Raw genomic sequence first — 26,123 nt, forward strand, 5'->3', positions numbered from 1 at the left:
GGGACCCCTATAATTTGAATGTAGGTGTGTTTAATGTTGTCTCAGAGGTCTCTGAGACTGTCCTCAATGCTTTTCATTCTTTTTTCTTTCTGCTCTGCGGTAGTTATTTCCACTATTTTATCTTCCAGGTCACTTATCCGTTCTTCTGCCTCAGTTATTCTGCTATTGATTCCTTCTAGAGAATTTTTAATTTCATATATTGTGTTAATCATCATTTTTTGTTTGCTCTTTAGTTCTTCTAGGTCCTTGTTAAACATTTCTTGTAGTTTCTCCATTCTATTTCCAGGATTTTGGATTATCTTTACTATCATTACTCTGAACTCTCTTTCAGGTAGACTGCCTATTTCCTCTTCATTTGTTTGGTCTGGTGGGTTTTTACTTTGCTCCTTCATCTGCTGTGTATTTCTCTGTCTTCTCATTTTGCTTAGCTTACTGTGCTTGGGGTCTCCTTTTCGCAGGCTGCAGTTTCATAGTTCCTGTTGTTTTTGGTGTCTGCCCCCAGTGGGTAAGGTCGTTCAGTGGGTTGTGTAGGCTTCCTGGTGGAGGGGACTGGTGCCTGTGTTCTGGTGGATGAGACTGGATCTTGTCTTTCTGGTGGGTAGGACCATGTCCAGTGGTGTGTTTTGGGGTCTGTGAACTTATTATGATTTTAGGCAGCCTCTCTGCTAATGGGTGGGGTTGTGTTCCTGTCTTGCTAGTTGTTTGGCATGGGGTGTTCAGCACTGGAGCTTGCTGGTCATTGAGTGGAGCCAGGTCTTAGCGTTGAGATGGAGATCTCTGGGAGAGCTCTCGCTGATTGATATTATGTGGGGCTGGGAGGTCTCTGGTGGTCCAATGTCCTTAACTCGGCTCTCCCACCTCAGAGGCTCAGGCCTGATGCCCGGCCGGAGCACCAATACCCTGTCAGCCACACTGCTCTGAAGAAAAGGGAGAAAAAAAAGAAAGAAAAATAAAATAAAATAAAGTTATTAAAGTAAAAAATTAAAAAAAAATTATTAAAATAAAAAATAAAGTAATAAAAAAAAGGAGAGCACCCAAGCCAATAAACACATCCACCAGTGATACCAAGCACTAAAAACTATACTAAGATAAACATAAAAATTAGAAACTAGTCTGTCACAGACAGCAAACCCCAAGTCTACAGTTGCTCCCAAAGTCCACAGTCTCTATTTTGGGATGATTCGTTGTCTATTCAGGTATTCCACAGATGCAGGTACATCAGGTTGATTGTGGAGATTTAATCCACTGCTCCTGAGGCTCCATGGAGAGATTTCCCTTTCTCTTCTTTGTTCTCACAGCTCCTGGGGTTCAGCTTTGCATTTGCCCTGCCTCTGCCTGTAGATTACCCTCTGGCATCTGTTCTTTGCCCAGGCAGGAGGGGGTTAAAGGAGCGGCCGATTAGGGGGCTCTGGCTCACTCAGGCCAGGGGGAGGGAGGGGTACGGAATGTGGGGCGAGCCTGCGGCGGCAGAGGCCAGAATGATGTTGCAACAGCCTGAGGCACACTGTGTGTTCTCCTGGGGAAGTTGTCCCTGGATCACGGGACCCTGACAGTGGTGGGCTGCACAGGCTGCCAGGAGGGGAGGTGTGGATAGTGACCTGTGCTTGCACACAGGATTCTTGGTGGCTGCAGCAGCAGCCTTAGTGTTTCACGCCCGTCTCTGGTGTCCCCGCAGATAGCCACAGCTCATGCCTGTCTCTGGAGCTCGCTTAGGCGGTGCTCTGCATCCCCTCTCCTCGCGCACCGTGGAACAATGGTCTCTTGCGTCTTAGGCAGGTCCAGGCTTTTTCCTGGACTCCCTCCCAGCTAGCTGTGGCACACTAGCCCCCTTCAGGCTGTGTTCACACAGCCAACCCCAGTCCTCTCCCTAGGATCTGACCTCCGAAGCCCGAGCCTCAGCTCCCAGCCCCCACCTGCCCCTGTGGGTGAACAGACAAGCCTCTCTGGCTGGTGAGTGCTGGTTGGCACTGATCCTCTGTGCGGGAATCTCTCTGCTTTGCTCTCTGCACCCCTGTGGCTGTGCTCTTCTCCGTGGCTCGGAAGCTTCCCCCCTACCCACTCCCTGTCTCCGCCAGTGAAGGGGCTTCCTAGTGTGTGGAAACTTTTCCTCCTTCACAGCTCCCTCCCAGAGATGCAGGTCCCATCTCTATTCTTTTGTCTCTGTTTTTTCTTTTTTCTTTTTCCCTACCCAGGTACATGGGGATTTTCTTGTCTTTTGGGAAGTCTGAGGTCTTCTGCCAGCATTCAGTAGGTGTTCTGTAGGAGCTGTTCCATATGTAGATGTATTTTTGATGTATTTGTGGGGAGGAAGGTGATCTCCACGTCTTACTCCTCTGCCATCTTGAAGGTCCTCTGTCAAGAATAAACTTTGATAACTAACTGTTTACCAAGATGTAGCCAATAATCCAAGAAAAATTTTGTCATTTTAACAGAGGGAAAACTAAATTCTAGTTTTACATCGGTATAATATTTGATACTAAAGCTCTTTGTGAAAATCTTACAAATAAAACCATCAAACCATAGCTAGCTCTGACCAGGGTGAATAAAGTTCCTTTTTATTGAACCTCTATAACTTCCTATTTCCTACATATTCTTTATAGTACAGGTTTTTGAAATGGAGAAAAATGAACACATTCATTAAAACACCCCAAATATATAGATTCTCCGTACCCTCAAAAAATGAGATAAAAAGAATATAAACTTATAATTATGCTTAGTAATTAATGCTTCAGTATCCCATCTTATTTAGAAATGATCTGGTATTTAATGAATATCCATTAATTTACTCAATTTAGTATCAGTCCAAGATTTTAAATGATCTAAAAATCTTGGAAACTATCATTAAGCTGACATATTATAAGATATAATTAATATTGAAATAAAGTTTTTAGAATAATGATTTAATTTAGTTAAACACAAGTTTGCATTATTCATAATCTTAAACATTTAGTAGAAGTAATGTTAGCTTTTTCCATAAGTAAACCTATATAAATTTAGGAAGAACATACCAAAGTAAAATAAAAACGTAATCTTGTATGATACTTAATGCTGGTATCGCAGAGAAGATTTAACTGTTTTTACTAAACCAACAATATTAAATTAGTCTCATTTGCAAAAATTTATCTAAATTATATGAACTTTAATTCTTAAAATATTTGAGTTAGTTTCATTAAGAATATCATTTTTGGGCTTCCCTGGTGGCGCAGTGGTTGAGAATCTGCCTTTAAAATAAAATTTAAGAATATCCTTTTTAAAAAATTTTTATTTATTTATTTATTTATTTATTTTTGGCGTGTTGGGTCTTCGTTTCTGTGCCAGGGCTTTCTCTAGTTGTGGCAAGCGGGGGCCACTCTTCATCGCGGTGCGCGGGCCTCTCACTATCGCGGCCTCTCTTGTTGTGGAGCACAGGCTCCAGACGCGCAGGCTCAGTAGTTGTGGCTCACGGGCCTAGTTGCTCCGCGGCATGTGGGATCTTCCCAGACCAGGGCTCGAACCCGTGTCCCCTGCATTGGCAGGCAGATTCTCAACCACTGCGCCACCAGGGAAGCCCAAGAATATCTTTTTTTAGCACACTGAAATTATTAGTTCAGTTTCCTTAATTTCTGGGAATTTTAGGAATATTCAACTCATGTAAGTACTATTTATCTCTATAAGCCAATTAGAATAGAGCTCCTTTAATTGAAGAGACTTTATAATCTAATTTATGAATATTACACACTCACTCAAGAAGTAAAGGTTCTTCTAAATTATAGACATACAAAGATTCAGAAAAGATATATAAAAATATTTATATATTTGAAAAAGAGCTTATTATTGAATTGTTATTATTTGAATTTTAAAATTTCAGCCATGGGTCAAACATGCAGAAATACAAAACTCACAAGTCCAGATACTCACTTCTCAATGGCCATGACATTCTTAACTGATTTGAGCTCAAAATAGACAAATAGCCAAACGAATGTCTTGAACACATCTCTTCTTACAATTCAGATTAGCAAAGTGAAGCCCTTGAAATTACAAAAGCACTGTAGCTAAGAATTGCTTTTATAGTTTTAAAATGTTGTAAACAAAAATTGGTGATTATGTGACACAGACTTTCTGTGGCCCACAAATTTTAAAATATTACTATCTGGCCTTTAACAGAAAATGTTTACCCACCCCTGCAATTCAGTCAGAGGCCTCCAAATGGTCTCAGGAGAATTTGGATTCTTCTCTTAAGAAGGCACAAGAAGGATATTCAATTTTTGAATTCTAAAGCAATACCTGAAGCCCATATCAGAAACAGTAGTTTCTAAAATCAAGGCTTTTCCTTCTCAAGAGCTTAGTTTGTTCGAGAGTGAAAAAAAAATGCTTCTTAAAAATCAAGAGAGATGTTGGTATCATAACAATTTATTAGAAAAAGAAGAGATGAGACTCATTCTACCCTGGCCCAGGGAGATCAATAGAATGTTGGCTTGTGCTTGGGTGGGGTGTGCGGCCTGTCCTTAGAGGAGGTCAGTGGGCCTAAAAGGAGGAGGACCTAGTGACCTTCACTCTCAGGAAGATAGGCTAGCACCTGCAGGCCACCTGCATTTGGAATAATCACTTCACAGTGTCTGAGCTGAGGGGTCAGGTGCGCTGTCTCTCGCTTGGGTGTGAGGGTCTCCTTCCACAGATGGCTATAATTGCCTGTGGATCACTTAGCAGAAGGTACACCCCAAGACTTTGTGGAGCCCCATTCAAACTGCCTTAAGTGGACACCTGCCCCCCTTTAATGGCCCAAAACGTAGAGGTTAGAAATGGGGGTGGGGGGACTGGGTTTAATCCCACAAAAATGATGATAGTGCAGAAGACAAAATGCGTGTGTATATTCGGTAGGTCTGCACAATAGTAAAACTTAATCCTATTATATCTGTGGTAAAAGGAGAATAATAACCTCACAGGGTTGTTATAGAGATTAAATGAAATAATAAATGTAAAACGCTTAGCACAGAGCCTGGCACATAATCAGTGCTCAAAAAATGATAGCCAGTAATATTATCTAAAAATGACTTTTTAAATTAAATTAACGCCATAGAAAGCAACATGTCTGGGAAGTGGCACTTTACATACAGGGAAGCCTTCGTTGAGTTTCATTCAACTCAGGCACTCAGCCAACATATAGTACGTGCAAAGCACTAGGCTCTGTGGAGGAGACCATGGTGATATAGACAGTCTCTGTGCTGTATGAAGTAGGGTCAAAATATTTTTTAAAATATGTTTATATAAGACAGTATGAATAAGTGCAATGATATAATTACTTAAGTGAATTAATATTAAGAAGTCAATCTCCCCAGCACTTTCTTTTCTATCTAGCTAGATTCCATTTTCCTTCTAATGTGTTTTTCTTAAAATTCAAAAATATGTTTACTAATGAGAATATTAACCTATTTTGTATCTTTATTGGTCATATTGAGTGATCCTATATGGCCTTAACTACATCAGCCTTGTAAGTAAGGATTGTCACGGGACTGGACTCTCCTCAAAAGTGTATAGATTGTACTGCATAGAGGACCTGTTGGAGTTAAATACCTACTTTTTCCTAACTTTGTCACAGTTAATTGTTTCTGAGCCTGAATTATGAGAAGTCATGCTTTGGGTTCTGGGAGAGTATGATTGCAGAGCTGATGCTCATAGGAATTTACAGTTTGACTTGTTCTATCGCCACTATGCTCAACTCCAGAAACAAAAATTATACTTCAGTGGAAAACTAAGTATTGTCCATCTTCCCAGTTGTCTTCCTCTAGCCCTACAACAAATTCTAGATCGTCGTCTTTGAGCTATTTTGCAGGGTTTGTAAACTGTAGGTAATTGACAGATATGCAAACTCTGTCTTGTCCAGTAGACTTCCCTGCCCCTTGAGGAAAACCAGTTTTGCCCCCATTTACAATTTGATTCCTTTACTCCCTTAAGTTTGTGCTTTTTGATTTTTCCTTTGAACTGGTTTTAACATTTGCCTGTGTTAAAGAAAAAAAAATTATTCTGACACGTTAAAATAGTAAGGAAGACTCTATTCAGGACTATTGTGATAGGTGTCAAGACTATTGCAATAGGGGAGAGATACTGAGCTCAACTCCAAATACAGCAAAGACAGCTGGGGATTTATAGCCAACTAGCTGACTGAGTGGGTGAGCAGATGAAAAATTAATAAGCAGGGACATCAAGGGTAGAGGGATTCTTGCTAAACTGACTTAACAGGATTCTTCTTGAAGGCAGGCCAGGGTTATCAGATATCAAGGATGGAGATTCTCGCTAAATGGACATAACAAGATTCTTGCTAAAATTGGGCTGTGCCATCCTATCAAGGACTGGGGCCAGAAGTTGAGACCTAGTTGAGAATAGGGCTCAGATGTCATGGAGAGAGACTCTCACATAATGAGTAAAATAAAAATTTTAAACATGTATGCATTTTCATTTATTTATGAGAGACATGGTTCTACTTTTTCTGAAACTTATCTTTTAACACAGACAAAGCATTTCTTGTAGTATTTACCAAGCACATCTAGGACTTATATTAACTGAATTATTTTTAAAGAAGCTCTGAATTCTCAACAGTATGGGAAAAGAAGTATGCCAGTTTTTATTAGAAAACAGTAAAATATTAAAGGAATCTACCTTATAAACAATAGAGCAACAAATACACCACATTATTTTTTCCTATAGAGAGCCACCAAATTTAACAAAATTAGTTTTAATTAAAAGAAGAAAATAAAAGGGGAAGACACTACATGTAACTTGTATATAAAAGACATTCACATAAGATGAACATTTCAGGAAATAGAAGGTCTTAAATGCTGATTATGCCAGTTCCATTTAGTAAGAAAATAGTTACCATGGGAACAGTGAGTGTATATGGTATTTCACTTTCACATTAAGACAGCTTCTAAAAGGAAAGCATTTAGTGAACACTTGTTCTTGACATCGTTTGTAAGTGGCAGTGGCTCATAAAGAATGTGGCATTTCAATTTAGATTCATTATATTAGTACATCTGTATGATTTTCTCATTTCATGATAAAATAATTTGAATAAACCTGACCTATTTTAGGGATTTTTATAACCTATATGCATTACGTATTTTTACTTCCAAACTAGAGCCATAGCACCCTTTTGATTATAGGTTTTTCTTTAGAATATCAGGTTCTTGGGTGGATTTCTACTCCTAGCTTGTGACATTCACATATGGCTAATCAATTTTAAAATGTTTGATGAAGAGGTTGGTCCGAAGTCAGAGGACCCCTAGAATATGGGGACCCAGACTAGGAAACTGGGTGTCCTGAAGGTTTCCAAACTCTAGGTTCTTAAGCTCATGGGCTCAGTTACTGATTTCATATCTCCACCCCTGCCTGGGGCTGGCCACGCCACCGGGTTTAAGACCTGGCTTGGCTGAAGCTAGCCTCAGCCCTTGTGTCCTGCTGCAGCCTCCCCAGCCTCCTCTTTCCATCTGTCAGAAGCACTCAGGTGCATTGGCTTCTCCAGATCTCTTTTATGTTACGTTCAAAAACAGTTACTCATCTTAGCCAAGGAATGTATTGATTCTGGGTAAGTAAGTAACCATTAATTTCATGATTTTAGCTCTAATGTACCTTTGGGGATAAGGGTGGCTTGTTTAAAGTGTAGCTTCTCTGACGTTCTGTAAATCTTTAGAAGGCTGTTTTAAATATTTACAAGTATACACCAAGTTGAGAAATCAGTACCATATTAGAAACCAGAAGGATTTTAGCTCTAGCTCTGCTACCAATTAGCTAAGTGACTTGGGTAAATCACGCCTATTACTCTCAGAAAATAAGGTAGCCGGAATACTCCTTTAGCATATTTCTTTCATAAACTTTAAGAAGGCTCTAGACATCATAATGGAAAAAAGACATTAACAACACAAGCCAAAGACTTCACCATCCAAATTTTTTTCTAGTTTGTGATTACTCATTCCATAAAAGCAATTAACATTGTCTTGGGCTTATGAATAATGTTCGAATTGTTAAAGAATGAAGAGGGAAAAAAACAACTTACTTCCTAAATATGTCTTGAATCTGTCACTTCTAAATCCCTGCTGTCACTGCCCTACTTCAGCCATCACTATTTTTTTTTTCCTGAACTGCTGACTAGCCTCTTATGGGGTCTCTCTGCCCCTACTGCTATGTCCCCCTACACTCATATTCCATGTGACCATCCAAGTGCCAGAACCTGTCTATCCATCTGCCTCCTGCTCCTTAAGCACGTATTTCTAAATACATTTAATATGCTGCTCAACATCTCTCCAACCCCAAATCCTGTTCCTGTGCTCCTCTTTAAGTGCAGACACCAGTACCTATAGAGTTGCCAAGCATGAAAATTCTGTTATCAACCCTTTCAAGTCAGGCCCCAACAAGGGTCCTCCTGCCGGGTGTCACTCGAGCCAACAGAATGAGACCGAGTTCGCTTCAGAAGGAAAGGAAAGTTTTATTCTTTTATCAAAGAAAGGAGAGGTGTGAGCTTAAACGCTGTCCTCGATAGGCTGTGGGCGGGGCTGCTTTACAGGGATCCCGTCAGCGGGCAGGGGGCGGGGTTCTCGCTGGGCGGGCCCAGGTGTGCCGCTCCCGCTCCAGATCGCAGTGCCCGGCGCAGCCTCGCTGCGTACGGCCCCGCCGCCATCTTGGGCTGAGGGTCATTCTAGGCTCTTCTGCGCACGGCTCAAGTTGAGGTGCTGGCGCCCCCGTTTCACACTTGGGAACTCCGGTCTGAAGAGGCCACCTGGGAACGCGGCCTCTGCATGCAGCACCCTACGAGCCAGTGAAACTAGACTAAGCACAAAGGACAAGGAAAAAAAAGGTTAGACTTTATTTTATTACCCAGATTCTATTTTTATTCCCCGGGAATTGTTAATGGGCTTTACCGGTGACAACTGGGAATTGACTTTGACTCCTTTCTCATCCCAGCACTTTCTCTAATTAATCATCAGTCCAGTTAATTCCCTCCATCCTTAGTATCTTTTAAATGTGCCCCCCCCCCGTCTTGTCCACTGCTGCTGCCTCCACTAAAGCCACCACAGTGCCACCCAGGTATTACCGAAACAGCCTCTGAATTGGGGACCTGCTCTTTTAGTCTTGGCCCCTCTTTCCATCTGTGAAAGTGCAGACAGGTGGTCTCCACCCTAGAAGAAAAGTTTATCCCAAGCTATAGACAGTCAATTTCCTTACTCTGTCTTTTCTCTATAAAAATCTCTGCCCAGAGGATTCCTAGATACAGGAGCCCAAAGCACTGTGATTCCAACACCTGTTGGTGAAGTCTTAGCGGGGGGGCTAAGGTTAGACTGGGAGGAACTGGAGATGCAAATGTTGATGGGATTAAGGTGAACATTGGCATGAAAACTGGGGTGAATGAACAGACTGTGTGAGGTGGTCACATCTCCTTTACCTGACTGTATTACTGGGATGGAGATTATGGCTGACTGGGGATTGCTCCCCCTACTTAATATTGTAAAGCAGAGGCCTGTAAGTCCGCCCTCCGGCCAGTTTTAATTGGCGACGCCAGATGGGAGCTGCTAGAACTGCCCGAGCACACACAGGTGGCTAACACACACACACACAAAAATCTCTGCCCAGCCCCTGTTGGCGGAGCGTTCCTAACCACTTCTGGTTTGGTGCTGCCGGATTGGAACTGATTTTTGCTCAAATAAACTCTTAAACTTTTAACATACCTGAGTTCAACTTTTAACAGTGGCAAACCCAGCGCCCCAGGCTCTGGCCACTCTGCTTCATTCGCTTGTCCCTCCTGGCCTTACACTTGATGTTTCACACCTGTAACTCCCAGTAGTTCTTCCAAAGAGAGATTATAAAATCATGTATTTTAAGTCTTCGCTCTACTAGGGCTTGCTTCCTATACCTCCTTCAGCCCTCAGCCCAGGTGTAACATCTTTCAGGCTCTTCTCTGACCGCCCACCCGCCCACCTGCTCCCATAGGCGCTCCTGTTCGCGCCCCCACCATGCTCTGTTCACATCTCCAGCGTTGCGCTCAGCATCCTGGGTGGTATAATTACCTGCGTATTTGTCTCTTTCCTTGACTGGGTTCTGTGCTCCGTCAGAAGGCAAGGACTGTCTTCTGACGTAGGAATTACCGCTGGTGGGGGACTGGTTGCTGGTAGGATTGTGGAACTGCCAGGAATTCCATGTGGAAGGAGCTGAGAGTTGAGAGAGGGGGTCGGGGGATGAGACGAGGCTGAAGCGTGAGCAGTGGCCAGACTCTGAAAGCCTTCTAAGCTGTGGCCCACTTCTGACTTATTTTTCCTCTTGTTAATAGGGGTTGTGGCTATGCTTTTCCAGACAAAAATGAAGCAGATAATAAATGCAATGTTTTTTGTCTTTCTATCAGAGAAGCAAAAAAAAATGATTTGTCTCTTCATTTGGGAAAAAAATCAGCTAACAGAGGGAGTGGTTGTAAACAATAGAATTAATTGCCTCTCCTAGGACTGTTATTTGGTGTCTATTCAAGGCTACTAGATTTTATTTTAATTACTCCATCGTGTACCCTATTTGCATATATTTGCATATGTCTCTGTGATGGCTTTAAGGGATCTAACTAAGATGATTTCACCTGACTGAAAACCTTGCCTTCAGAGCCTAAAAAATAAAATAGCTCACAGAGAACAAAAGGAAGTGTCTTAGGGCAGAGATATGGCAGACAATTAAGGGTTTTCCTTCCGGGTATTGTGAACCCAAGTTCATGTGCCCAATTCACAGTGAGGCCAAACAAACCAAAAGTCAGAGTTGGGAGTGGAGAAAGGTTTATTGCAAGGGCCACACATGGTGAAGGGGGCGGCTCATGCTCAAAAGACCTGAACTCCCCAAAGGGTTTCAGGAAAGCATTTTTAAAGATGAGGGAGTCGAGTCACAGGGTGTGTGATCAGCTCATGAACAATTCTCTGATTGGTTGATGGTGAGGTCACAGGGCAGTGTCACAAGAGTTAACATTATCAATCCTCAGGCTCCACTAGGTCTGGGGGCTACATGCTCATGGTCATCAAATAGATGACCTAATTATTTCTGGTAGTCCTTTTTATGAGGTGTGGTGGACTGGATAATGGGCTCCCAAAGATCTTCATGTCCTAATCCCCAGGACATAAAATACGTTACCTTAAAAGACAAATTAAGGGTTTTGAGATGGAAGATTGTTCTGAATTATCTGAGTGAGCCCAATATAATCATAAGGGTTACATAAAAGAGGAGAGAGCGTGGTGTGATGATGGAGGCAGAGGTTGGAGTGGTTTGCTTTGCTGATGGACCAAGGGGCCATAAGCCAAGGGATATGGGTGGACACTAGAAGCTGAAAAAGGTAAGGAAGTGTATTCTCCCCCCAGAACCTCCAGCAGGAACCATTCCTGCCAACATCCTGATTTTAGTCTATTCAAGCTTGTTTTGGACTTCTGACCTCCGGAACTGAAAGGGGATATATTTGTGTTGTTTTAAGCTAAGTTTGTGGTGATTTTTAATAGAGGCAATAGGAAATTGACACATAAGTTAAAAAAAACCCAAAGAAACCCAAATCTTTGTGATTTTCAGGAGCCCTCTGGAAAATCCCAAATATAGTTTAGGTATAAAAGACACCTTGAATTTTTTTCCCCCAATTTTAGAATCTGCTCTTGAAAGAAAAAAATCGAAAGTTTGGGGAAATTTGGTCGTTTACTAAGAGAGTATTGTAGATGCTTGAGTACATGAATAGTTTTAGCTGAACTACTTTTTTTTTTTAATTTATTTATTTATTTATTTATGGCTGTGTTGGGTCTTCGTTTCTGTGCAAAGGCTTTCTCCAGTTGCGGCGAGCGGGGGCCACTCTTCATCGCGGTGCGCGGGCCTCTCACTGTCACGGCCTCTCCCGCTGTGGAGCACAGGCTCCAGACGCGCAGGCTCAGTAGTTGTGGCTCACGGGCCTAGCCGCTCCGCGGCATGTGGGATCTTCCCGGACCGGGGCACGAACCCGTGTTCTCTGCATTGGCAGGCGGATTCCTAACCCCTGCGCCACCAGGGAAGCCTGAACTACTTTTTAATCAAAGTGACAATGGAATATATTACATATCATGACTTTGGCTCTTTCAGTGAGAATTTTTTTTGAATAATAAAGAACATTACTAAATCAGCCAAAACACAGAAAATTATTTTAGTGAGATGTGGAATCTGATATCAAGAGAAGATTACATAGATGATAAATAGTAACCTTTCCTGCTCCTTGTTAAGAGCAGACCAAATACTCCAAGATCAATTTTAATGGAAAGAAGACCAGATTCTAATTTTGTATTAACATAATATTGGGACATAAAGGATTAAAAGAATTCTTTATTTAAAACATGAATTACTTCATCAAAACGGAGCCAACTTTGCCAAATTTTGAACATGTATCCTTGCTTATTTTTAGGTTTCTTATTTGTGTTTATTACAAACCAAGGCAGCAAAATCATTTTCTTCATTTCTTCTTCAATTTTGTATATCCATTCAAGTTTGAACCTTCACTATCTGCATTCCCATTTTGGAATAATATGCTTAGTTTTAGGACAAATTCCTCTCCTTTTTTCTTAATAAACACTCCATTACCTTTTATACACAGTGATATTTCTCTGCCACCCTTTTCCTACCAGACTCTTAATCACCCATATTAGTTTCACCTTTTAGCTGAAGGAGCTAACTTCTACTTACAGACAGAACGAGGTGGGGGGATGAGGAGTCGATCTTTCAAATTTAAGCATTTTAGAAAGAAGAGTAAACCTAATATGACTTACAATAGTCATGTGGATCATTTTATCACATTGTTAAAATGGCAAAAACAAACACCTTCATTAACATGGTAGTTCTAATTTTTTTCTCCAGGAGATGTTTGTTAATGTTTGGTGACATTTTTGATTGTTATGACTTGGAGGGGAGGGTTAGTGCTAATGGCATCTAGTGGATAGAGGCCAGGGATGTGGATATTCTACAATGCACAGGATAGTCCGGCACAGCAAAGAATTATCTTGTCCAAAATGCCAACAGTACCTCTGTTGAGAACCCCATGCTTAGCATAACCTCAAGGTATAGCTACATTGCAACATATTATAATATATGAAATATAGATATGTAAATATACATATATATGTCTCAAACTTGAGATGATATATATATATATATATATATATATATTTATAATCTTTGCTTCTTATGTTGGCAGTGTGGCTTTATCTTGAGGTTATATTAAGCAGGGTTTTTCATATAATATATATATATATAAACTATGTTTTCAGACCAATGTTACAGTATTTTATCTTATTAGAAATTATCTATTTATAACTGAATCACTTTGCTGTACAGCAGAAATTAATACAACATTGTAAATCTACTATACTTCAATAAAATTTAAGAAAATTATCCAAGTATCCAAAGATTTTTTATTAGCTCAACTTAATATTATCTTAAGATCTTGAAAATTATGTATAAGCTGATGTACTATAGAACACAATCACTATTCAATAATAATTTTATGTTTTTCATAACCCCAAATTTTTATGAAATATGTTGGCTTGTCTGATCAGTAAACCCATATATGAGTTTTGAGGAATTCAGGTGAAATTGTTTACTCATGAGAAAATAAGAGATCTATTGTGAAATGTTTTCTTGTATTATACTCTACATAGATAAATTCAGGGAGAAGACATATAGCTGCTTTTAAACCAAAGTGATCAAACAAGTCTAATATGTCCAAAGATTTACTTTGATTACATAAAGTTGGGTTTTTTTATAAAAATGCTTCTGAGCTAGCAGTCTTTATGCTAGCTAGTGGTTGGTTTGTGGATTTGGGGTATGGGTGGTAACATATTTAAAGTACTAGAAGTTTAGTTTACTTTCCAGGAATTCTGGTAATATTAGACTTATGTAAGGGCTTATCATTATTTACAACACAATGAAAACAGAGCTCCTTTATGAGGCTTTATATCTATTTTATTAATACCTGCCCAGTGTAGTTATGTATTTCAATCTCTGGCAACAAGAGGAAAAGGTATTTTCAATGACAAACAGCTGGACAAATAGCTTGACTATTCAGTTCTATAACATCAGCCATAGGTCAGAAGTAAACTCAAAATCACGAAAAGCAAGTGGCCCAGATTGTAAAGAGTTATTCCCCTTTACAGTGGGCACTTTAAAAAACTGACTTGAGCTTGCAAACAACCTGAAAAAGAAACAAAAATACAAACAAACCAGATTTTCTGCTTTTCACCTGATATCCATTGTGCATTTGAGGCTCTTGGTGGTACGGCCCCCCAAACTGCCAAAATATTACCTTTAAAATGTTAAAGTATGAGTCATACAAATATGGAATAAACATAAACACATGTTAAAGATTTATTTAACTCATTGATGAGGGAACCAGCGAAGTGGTAAAGCTGGTTCAAAATTCATTTAAGGTACAGTGCATTGAAAGACAATGAAAAAAAAAGATTGGCAGGTAGATACAAAGTTGCTTTATGTCCAAAAGTGCAATTAAAGTATAACCTTTGGGGTTACTTTTTGTTTTTCACAGAAATTGTTTAATCTCTGTCAGACAAAAATCTGATAGTGACACTGTAACTTCACAGCATCTGAACCCTAATCAACAGTAAATGGTATGACAAAGATACAGCCCCATGGAGAATTAAATAATACCTGCACGGGTCTATCAGACAATGATTCAATATGACATTGAATCAGAACGAGCAGCCTTCCTTTTTCCTTAATTTTTTGTTAATTTTCTGAGTACAATATTCTCTTGTAATTGGCCCCAGGGAACTTACAAGGAAATGTAGATTTCCACATTCAGGAAGAGAAGGTCTCTTTCACTCATTCATCAAAAATATTTGACATTTATTATGTACCAGGCACTGCACTAGGCCTGGAAGTATAGCAATGAACAAAACATAAAAATCTCTGATGACCCTTACATTCTAGTAGGAGGAGGTAGATGATAAGCAAGAGGTGTTTACATATTGGATGGAGACAGGGGCTGTTGAGATGTGTGATAGTGTGTTGAGTGATGGAAAGTGCTAAGAAGAATCAAGCAGGAAGGGGGAATGGGGAGTGATAGCATTTTTAGGAAAGGCGACCAAGGAAACACTCATGGAAGTGATGCCTGAGTAAAGATCTGAAGGAGGTGAGGAGGAACGGTGCCAAGGTGGGGCACAGGGAGAGGATGGAGTCCGTATTGTGCTCCTTAGGAGAGAAGGGTGTGAAGAGGGAAACTTCTAACAGTCAGGTATGGGCTTAGATGCCATTTAGGAACTTTGGTATTATATTGCCATGATAACCATTGTGTGGTTACATACCATGCAATAACCATGCATAATAACTATTGTATGGTTCTAAAGAGGTTTGCTAAGGTTTGGGCTTTACAGAGGCTGATAAATTTGGGGCTCCTAGTACCGTGATTTTTCAATCATAAATTATATTTGGTTAATTTTAAATGACAAAAACATTTAAGTGATAAAATAATCATTATATTCTTTTAAGGATTTTTGCAATGATATAATGTCATAGATCCTATTCTACCTCCTGCCTTAAGCTCTTTTGGGAGAGAAAAAAAGGGTGATTTTTAAAAAGTACTACATTATGCCTTATTCTTTTCTCTCCTTTACAAGCCTATCTGGAAAGTGCACCTGTCATTGATTTTGGTCTCAAAAATCCTGCTTTTTTTCCATAATTTAATTTCATTTCTACGCAAGAAAAGTACCACTTTAATATTGTATATGTATCATGCAGAGAAGAGTAGAAATATTAATTGCCAGTGCTTCAGTCCAATTTGTGTGTCTCTAAGAAATGTCAGTGATAGGCAGCATGTACTTCTGATGATGGTGAGTCAGCAGAACAGAGACGGCTTAAATAGAAACAACCTAAGCACGTGATAGAAGGTACTCGGGGGTAATTGGCAAAGTTGGTAGGATGGTGCACCAATTAGCTTAATATGAAGAAGGTACTCAGAAGTGTATATTATCGTGGAAATACTAATGGAACAAAGTAGTCTTAAAACAGGCCCTTTACATCTTTCAGGATGATTTTTTCAGCAGTACCAGGTCACAGGCTCTGCAGTATTATGGTAGTGATAGATCTGAATCAGCAATCCAAGGGGAATTTCAATTTCAATTAAAATTCCTGCTTGACCATAACCTCTACTGTTTTCAAATCAAATTGACTCAAGTTATTTGTGTACTTACACAATTGGAAACTCCTGCGGGCACCTAGTGTCTCATCGGTGTACAACCAAAGTTTGCAGAGTTGAATAACAGCATTGCCACTGAATCTAATGTCACTCACGGACACCGATCATGACAGTGACTGCTACTGAGTTGCCATGTGCACAGTGGCAGACACTGGAAAAGGTGCTACATAGGTGTGCTCTTACCTAATCCTCTCAGCAACTTTAGGACAAAACCTTAAAGACAAATCTGTGACTCAGAAAATTAAGTAGTTTGTCCAAAGCTATGTGGATTTGGTAAGTCCTAAGCTTGGGGTTTGAATTCTCTACTATGCTAGTTATTCTGCCCTCAGATAATCTTGGCAGTTTTTCATAAGAACCAAAACTAGCAAAAGGAAAAACATGTTTAAAGTTCTTCGCATATTATAATCTTAGGTTAAAGCACCAAATAAGGTCACACATGGAAAGAACCTTTAGTGTAGATTGAAAAATGAGGACTTTTTACTTTTATAGCTGTGTCCCACTTAGAATCACTTTTCATCTAATAGAAAAAAAAGAAAGCAATTTCATGAAGTGCTAATTTTAATCAACTTGCATCTGTGTGAGGACCTCCAGCCCTCCTCTTGCATATTCCATTATGTAATTTTCCCCTTTCTAGGCCCGACAGCACTGAAAAGATTTATACCTGGACTTGTAGTTCCATATACCACATACGATGTTCTTTCCAATTTCAAATACCTTCCCTTTTCCTGAATATTAGTTTACAGAAGGGCCTTAACAAGTACTACAATACATATCAAATTAAATTAAAAATCAGAGTAAATCTTAGGCTCTTTCTGCCTGTGAGAGAAATTTGCTTATTCTGTTGGTTTTCTCCTCATATGGTTACAAATTTCAGTAATTTCTGAATTGAGGGGAGGAAACTAAACATCTTATTTCTTAGCTTTTTCTCTTTGTAATTCAGATATGCTATAGAGGCTACTGGAATGTTTTTCACCACTCAGCACAAATGTTATAGCTTGATGCAGTTGTTTTTGCTAAAGTATAATGGCCTTTACTGCCCTAAAACCACTTCACTAAGGCTCAGAAGAGAAGCTTTTTTTTTTTTTTTTTTTTGTCCTCAGAAACAACTTTAAAATGCATCCTTTGGTTTCAGTGGTTAGGGGCCAGGTTGGTTCCCAGAAGATATAAATGAAAACAGCTTTTTCAGAGGCATGAATCTCCCTTCTAAGGGGTCCTGGCATTCCTACCTTGTTAGACTCAGACTTGCTACTCCTTATGTCACGAGAGGTACCAGCTCGATGGTGGTACCTCTTTCTACGTGGGACCTATCCCTAGAAGATGCATCAGTCAGGATTCCTTGTGATACTGACAGCACACCCAAATAGGATAATTGAGGGAGGTTTAATGAGGGACTCATTACCAGGGTATAAGCAGGGTTAGGAAACCATTGAAAGATGGTGAAGGCAAGCAATTGGAGGGGCATTTACTGCTTCAAGGCCTGTGGGGCAAAGGGAAGGGAGTGACTGTTAGAACCTGGAGAGAGATACAGCTGTAGGAAAAGTCCCTGGGGAGCTGTGGCTTTAGTAGAGGAACCCACGATAGAGCAGCCCCTGCCAACTATGGCCTGGCAGGCAGGGAGCTGGGGAAGTAAGCACCTGGTCCCTGTTCTCCTACCACGCTCTGATCCCTTGCTGGTGCTTCCCATTGGCTGAGCCTGACCAGAAGCCAGATTGAAGCCTGGAGCGAAACCACTAGGTTAGTGGATTCAAAGTGGATTTGTGACCTCAAGGATAGCTGTTCATTCATTCATCCATTCATTCAAGGAAAAGTGTGTTTTCTTTTTTTTTTTTTTTTCCAGCTCAACTTTTGGCAAACTGCTATGATGAGCACTAGAATTACAAAGATGAAAAGACACGACCTTACTTTCTTGAAGCTTACCATTTTATAAAGGAAGGCAGATAATCAGGCAGTTAACCAACAACAAAGTTATAGCATAGTGCTATAGTAGAAGTTTAAGCAAAGTGCAGTTGAATCACAATTAAGGCAAAGAAGTGTCAATGGTCAATTCTCTGAAAAGATCTGTTGACTAAGCAAAGTTAAGTTTATGAAACAAACTCCCAGTGTGCAGAGTTTTTGACATAGTAGTTTCAGGTTAGTAAGCACACAGTGAAGTGAGAGTATTGAATGAGTCTTGATGAGCAAACTCTGTCTTGTTATGTAAACTACTTTAGTTGGCTTGCAGTGGTATCTTACAGGCACAAATATTTCCTGGAGCAAACAGCTAAGTTATTTTTGCTTGTCTCAAAGGCAAACAAAAACACAGGGAAAGGAAACACAGGCAAAGGAAAATATGCTTGGTCTCAGGATTATTTAACAAAGAGACAGGGAATTAATTCAGTTTCAGTCTTAGAGTGGAGAAGGAAAATAACATTTATTAAACATCAGTTATCAACCATGTAATATGGTTTAATCCTCACTCTAGCCCTGAGGAATTAAGTAGTAGTATTCCTGCTTTATAGATGAGGAAAATGAGCCTCAGTTACCCAGGGTCACAAAACAACTAATAGCGCTAGGAATTTACTTTCCTGGGGGGATGGAGAGTTTGGGAAAGATTCTAAAAGGAGAGAATATTCTAGATGACCTCAAAGATGCATAGGATTTCAACAATTGGGGAGATAAGATGGATGGGAATGAGGGGAATGAATTCAGGGAGAGGGAACAGAATGTAGACTCTAAGGTGTGAAAGTGCCTGGCATGTTTTAGGGAATGCGCTGCAGGTTTGTGGGAGATTGATGTGAGCCATGAGGAACCCATAGTAATTAGAATTAGGGCTCATGAGGGGAAACACTTTTCTTCCTCTCCTTATGTTCAGTTTGTAAAATAGGGACTTTCACCAACACATCCACCTTCTCAAGTTTAAGTAGCTTAAACTTGAACTATCACTCTCCTCACAGCAAGGCGTGACTAAGCTGCTTAGTGAGATGGGGTGAAGTTCCCTATGCTCTGTGAGCTGGTGTCTTGAATCTCGTTCTCTCACTGAAAATGGTGGCCTGCCTTCTCTCCTTCTTTTGCAGCCTTAACTGTTTGTTTATTATTCTATCCCCAGCTTGGAACAATGCTTGTATCATGTTAAATATACACCTTCTATGATAAACATTAATTAAATGAATGATTGAGTAAATAGATGGAATAAAACATAACCATTTGGGGGGAGTATATTTGAAATAAGAATGGTTGTATATAATTTTCCTCATTCCAAACATACCTGTTCTCTTATTCCTTTTAGACTCCAGAAGACTTGATGAGATTTCTGGGTTTTTTGTTGTTGTTGTTGTTGTTGTTGTTGTTTTTGTGTGTGTGTTTCTTTTTTTTTAAAGCATGTGTTTTTGATACTATTTCATTGTTAACCTGAATGGATGTCACTGTTGGCTGGCTCCACCTGTGGATTTCAGGCAACTAAAAATAAGCTAGGCATCAGAAATAATTGCATTTGAAAATTATCCTGATTCTTCCCCTGAGTCATGGAATAAAGGTCTCCTGCCAAGTGTGGTCCTTCACCCAGGCTCCTCAAGGTGTCTTTTTTTTTTTTTTTTTTAATTTTATTTATTTATTTTATTTATTTATTTTTTATACAGCAGGTTCTTATTAGTTATCTATTTTATACATATTAGTGTATATGTGTCAATCCCAATCTCTTGAATCATCCCACCCCATCCCCCCACTTTCCCCCCTTGGTGTCCATACATTTGTTCTCTACATCTGTGTCTCTGTTTCTGCCTTGCAAACTGGTTTATCTACACCATTTTTCTAGATTCCACATATATGCGTTATTATATGATATTTGTTTTTCTCTTTCTGATTTACTTCACTCTGTATGACAGTCTCTAGGTCCATCCACATCTCTACAAATGACCAGTTTCGTTCTTTTTATGGCTAAGTAATATTCCATTGTATATATGTACCACATCTTCTTTATCCATTCATCTGTCGATGGGCTTTTAGGTTGCTTCCATGACCTGGCTATTGTAAATAGTGCTGCAATGAACATTGGGGTGCATGTGTCTTTTTGAATTATGTTTTTCTCTAGGTATATGCCCAGTGGTGGGATTGCTGAGTCATATGGTAATTCTATTTTTAGTTTTTTAAGGAACCTCCGACTGTTCTCCATAGTGGCTGTATCAATTTACTTTCCGACCAGCAGTGCAAGAGGGTTGGTTCCCTTTTCTCCACACCCTCTCCAGCATTTGTTGTTTGTAGATTTTTTGGTAATGGCCATTCTGACTGGTGTGAGGTGATACCTCATTGTAGTTTTGATTTGAATTTCTCTAATAATTAGTGATGTTGAGCATCTTTTCATGTGCCTCTTGGCCATCTGTTGGTTTGTCTTTATTTTCAAGGGCTAGTCATTTGAATATAGACTTTTTTAGAATGTTTAAGACACCAACATGATTCTTCACTAAAGCTCCAAATAAATGATGTCCCCCCTGTGTTTACAAAGGCAGTAAAAAATGAACTGCAGGTGATTACCTTGTTCATTTAACCACATCAGGATGAACTGTTTTAAAATTAGTTTTATATCAGTCCTTAGGAAGATGGATTTAATTTTTCCTCTCCCAAATGTAGATTCTTATTATCTTTATAATCCCAATTCCAGTTCTTCATCACTCAAAGGTAAATATAATTTTTTCTTTTTTTTAACAAACCTACATTTTAAAAAGCCATTTTAAATGAAGTACATCTTACAACTATGTAAATAATTTGAACAATAATTTGGTTATTTTGTTTACCAAAGCCATTGGAAATAGTTAATTGTGAATACACTAGGAGATGAGCCATTTCCAATTCAAACAGGTAATCATAGATATTTCGGAGGGACATTTGCCAAGCTGTGATACAAGGATAGTACCCATCACCAACCATCATTAGACATTTACTGTTTTACTTAAACAAGACAATAAACTTACATTTTCTGGACATAAATATTTATACAGAACCAGCATATCTTCATTTGACCTTAAAATGTGTTAGTCACAACTACCATTTATTGTGGGCTTTATAGGTATTTTCAGGCTAGTTACTCTTATTATTCCCATTTTATAGAGGAGAAACCAAGGTGTATATCTTTTATTTTTTTCTCTATCTTGCTTCTGAAGAGTCAGATTCACAGTTTGGACTTAATGGGGCTATCTACCTCCTACTGTGAAGAAACGTTTTCTAAAGAATTAAATTAATTTTAAAGAATTAAATTCATAAATTAAAATCTGTGAAATTTGTGAAATCAATCAAACTGGAACCTCAAGAGCTGAATAGGGCTTAGTGAGTTAATAGCTTCTTGTGACATATTAACTTGAAAGAAAAGTACTCTAAATGTATAACCTTATGTACAACATAATTAGAAATTACAGTCTTTTATCCTGTTTTGGGAGGTTTAGCAAATCCTAAATGAAAAACCTTCCACTGCACAGTGGAACACTGTACACTGTAGATATAAATATGGGTAGAAATATATTTGCTTACTGTATTGGGTTTCACATATTTTTAAGGCTTTATTTATTTAATTGCGGTATAGTTGATTTACAATATTATATTAGTTTCAGGTGTACAACGTAGTGATTCAACATTTTTAAAGATTGTACTCCACTTATAGCTATTATAAAATGTGAGGTATAGTCCCTGTGCTGTGCAATTTATCCTTGTAGCTTATTTATATTTACACAGTAGTTTATACCTCTTAATTCCCTACCACTAGCTTGTTCTCTCTGTGAGTCTGTTTCTGTTTTGTTATATTCATTTGTTTTATTTTTTTAGATTCCTCATATAAGTGATAACATAGACTATTTGTCTTTCTCTGTTTTACTTATTTCACTAAGCACAATACCCTCCAGGTATTTTTGATGGAAAAGCATTTTTAAAAAACATCTGACATTAAATTAAGAACATTTATTTTTAATCATTTTACTCCATTTTTATTTTTTTGAAAATGTAGTACATGTAAAATTATAAAAATGTAAAAATGCAGAAAAACAAAAAACAAATCTGCTTTGTGCTACATCTCACGATTCCTAGTTCCCCTTCCTAGAATCAACCACTCTAATCAATGTGCTGTGTATCCTTCCACAAAATTTTATACATATACCAGTGTCTGTCCACATCTTTTTTTTTTAAACACAAAATATTAACATGTTATACAAACTGCCCCTCACCTTGATTCTTTTGCTTAACCATATATCTGATAGATTGTTCCATATTGGCTCATAAATTGTTTATCTCTTTTTAAACAGCTACAAAATATTCTCTTATATGAATGAACCATAATTTATGTAACGTGTCTTCAATTTAACCATCACCCCAGATAAATAAACAAAAAGACTTTCATTTTTTTCTCTCTCTTCCTTATTTTTTCATGTGTTGAGGTTTGGCTTGTCCTGACATTTGCATCACTCCTCTGCTCTACTGTGCCTCAGCAAATAAATCTATATGACATGTGTTTACTTTTCCACATTCCCACAGTCTCAAATTCTGTTTGCTAACTTACTTTGACAATGAATAGAGGATTTGGGATCTTTGTCATAATCTGTTGAAAACCACATTGAGGTTCATTGGTCCAGGAGTCTTGAACCACTGTGTCATCGAAGTCATTTTCATTCTGTCAGTCCTGCCCAGGAAGAATTCAGTATTTTCCCATGACAGTCTCTGTGTGGATAAATGAGCTAATCCACACAATTTTTAATAAAATTGCTTATCGGTTGTACTGATGAGCTTTGTCAGAGTCAACATATAAATATCAGTAAGTAAATGTTCAAGTTATGAAAATGCACTGTAACTTATTCTTCAATTCAGCAAAAACACATTAAATATCTGCACTGTTACTGGTAATAGGCTAGGTGTGGAGATACAAAGAAAAATAGAGCATGGTTTTTGCCCTCAAAGGGCTTACATTAAGGTTTCGGAAGTAGACAAAAAGAAGTAATGTCTTTTTTTTCAAAGGTGGAGCCTTGATTTTGTCTTGTGGGGTTTTACATGTATTGAAAGCTTGCATACATCAAAAACCTCTGTCACACCAAGGCAATGGGGGTCTAGTTGGATTATTTCAACCACCTCAATGATTGCAGTCCTCTAGTTCAGACCTGTCATATGGGGAATTATCTTGAATGTTCCAAGTACATTATGAAGCATGCTATCTTAGAAGTCACAGAGCAGAAAAGCTCACAGACCACGCAGTTTATTAAATCAACTTAAAACATACAACAATAGTCAAGGGTAAAGAGTCGGGGTAAATAAACATTCCTGGATTAGGGTATGAGCAGATAGAAGGACCACAGTACCTAAGACCTGGGGTTCACAAGGCTCACGTATCCTTACTTTTCCTCTCTTGTGTCTCTTTGCCACTGTTGTTCTCCCTGCTAATGGTGTGGTTATGAGGACCAGAGTTTGAGGCAGAGTTCACAGATAGGAGTCCTGGGCCAATGATATATACTTGTTCTATTGGAGATACTCAGGGCCAAGGACATTTGGACATCACTGTGAATTGTCAGTTAGCCTGCTAAATAGCCATGGGTCTTATGTGTAGAGTACAAATGGGTGTAGAGTACCTGGGTCCTCTTGGGTACAGATGGGGCCAGAATGAGACCATATTGGATGTCACCAATGGGTGATTGAATTTGAGGGTGACATAGTATTCACCCTAGAGATGGCGTGATATGGTCTTTTCATTCCTTTCTACCTCCAAAAAACAATCTTGTTTATTCTGTCATGCTTTTTATTCTATTAATCAGTTGTTAGCATGTCTTACAGGTTGCTAACTTACCATCTATATTAACATATCACATGAGTTCTACCTATCTCTCACAAGTTACTTGCTTACTCATTATGTACACATAACATATCTTATGAGTTTTGCCTATTTCTTGTTATCTGAACTATGTTTAACACTTCTTATGAATTCAGTCCATCCTATTTTTTTTCTTGTCTTGTATAGCAGAATTGAATATTCTCAAATAATATAGGAAATACACATTATAAGAGTTTGTTCTTGAATTTCAATTCCATGTTGTACATGGGTGTTGAGACTCAATTTCAATAGTTCCAAATTGAACTCATCATCTTTCTCTATAAACACTTCCTTGGTTATTCTATAATGATTGTTGGCATGAATTTCCACCTCAGTCTTAAAATTCTCTTTACCACTTCCCTCTCTTTACCAGAATCACCAAAGAATTTTGCTTTTGCCTCAAAAACACCTCTTAAGTCTTTTATCTTCTCTCCATTTCCACTGTTCCAAAAGACTCTTCCACTTGCTGCCAGCTTTATTTTTCTACAAAACAAGCTGATTTCTGACTTCCTGTCCAGCATCTTCCCATCTCAATTCCTCCCCCAGTATTACTTGCAATCTTTCCTAAATACCATGCATATCCATTCATATGAGTATTAGCATATTAAACATTTGAAAATTTTTGAAATAATTGTAAATTCACAGGAAGTTGTGTAAATGACATGGAGAGGTCTTGTGTATACTTCATCCATTTCCCCCCAGGTGCGTGTTCTTTTTATGTTTCGATTATCACTCCCTCCCTTAATTACTTGACATAATTTTAATCATCCTTTAATATTCAGCTTCAAAGTCATAACGTTTTCCAGACTTTTCCCCGCCATTGCTGAATTAATCACTTCTTTCTTAGTGCTGATTTTTTCCCACATGGCATCATAACTATCTTCTCTGACAATCCATAACCTCTTTGAGGACAAGGACTGTGTTTTATTCATCTTGGAATTCCTAGGACCGAGCTCAAAGCATGGCACATATTAAGTGTCCAATAAAAAGAAAATGAATTTAATAGAAATTATATTTCTTTTTAAGAAAGCAGGTTGTAAAAATCCAATTGTACAAAATAGAGGCATTGTGACTTCCCTGGTGGCGCAGTGGTTAAGACTCTGTACTCCCAGTGCAGGGGGCCCTGGTTAGATCCCTGGTTGGGGAACTAGATCCCACATGCATGCCTCAACCAAGAGTTTGCATGCCACAAGTAAGGAGCTGGTGAGCCACAACTAAGGAGCCTGCCTGCTGCAACTAAGACCCAGTGTAACCAAATAAATAAATAAATAAGTAAAAAATAGATGCATTTAGTGGGTGATGTTTTAACAAGGGGTTTTATTCGCAGATTTCTTTCAATATGATATTTCCTGGAGAATTTAAAATATAATTTAATTTTCAAAATATTACTATTATGTTCGTGAGCACATCTACTGAGTAATGGGAGATAAATGTTGAAACAAATATGCAAATAAAAAATTCCAATCTAAGATTTGGGACCAGTTTTATTCTCTGTCCTTCTTGTTCCAAATATGCAGTAATAACATCACTCCTGGGATTAGGGATTCTGACTTCATGCTCTGTTGACTCCTGTCTCATTCTCTGGGAGAAAAGTAGCATGTGATCTGAATGAACGTAGACCTCTCCAGGCTCTGCGTTTGAATGAGGAGGCCACAAGAATATGCTGGCGACCTCAGCCCCTCCTCAAAGTCTCCTACGCTTTGTCTCACTTTTGCCCTAGATTGAGACTTCTCATCTTCTCCCTTTCTAGCTACCCCAGCAGTTCAGCTGAGGGAGGCAGCTGACTACAGTGGCTGCACCTGGCACCCATTGTGAAAACTTTGGTGTGCTGGGGTGGCTGGTGTCTATCCTTATCCTATAGCTTGCACTGCTGCACAGAGTTTGTGACAAAAACAGTGATGCCCACCCATCACACTCACCAAAAGCGCTTTTATGAACAGCTTTAAAAAAGGCATTATGTTGACATTGCAGTTCTTAAGACTGTGATGGCAGGAAAATGAGGAAGAAATTGAAGACAAGACCATGATACAGATAGAGGAAATAGGTAAATGTGGTACTTTTCATATGTTTGCTCACTTCCTCAGCTACCACTGATATAGGACCCAGCACCAC

At 38.9% G+C, this 26,123-nt stretch overlaps 1 long non-coding RNA gene across 1 annotated transcript; it reads right to left on the minus strand.

Moving 5' to 3' along the window:
* Positions 1–1,818: 1,818 nt before the first annotated feature.
* LOC309647900 lies at positions 1,819–26,123 on the minus strand. The gene is made up of 3 exons (XR_014256379.1): positions 12,020–26,123; positions 9,578–11,716; positions 1,819–9,204 (listed from the first exon to the last, which is right to left on the minus strand). It is a non-coding gene; the product is annotated as an uncharacterized lncRNA (long non-coding RNA).

Source organism: Balaenoptera physalus, assembly GCF_965194825.1.
Source record: "Balaenoptera physalus genome assembly, chromosome: 18".
Taxonomy (NCBI): domain Eukaryota; kingdom Metazoa; phylum Chordata; class Mammalia; order Artiodactyla; family Balaenopteridae; genus Balaenoptera; species Balaenoptera physalus.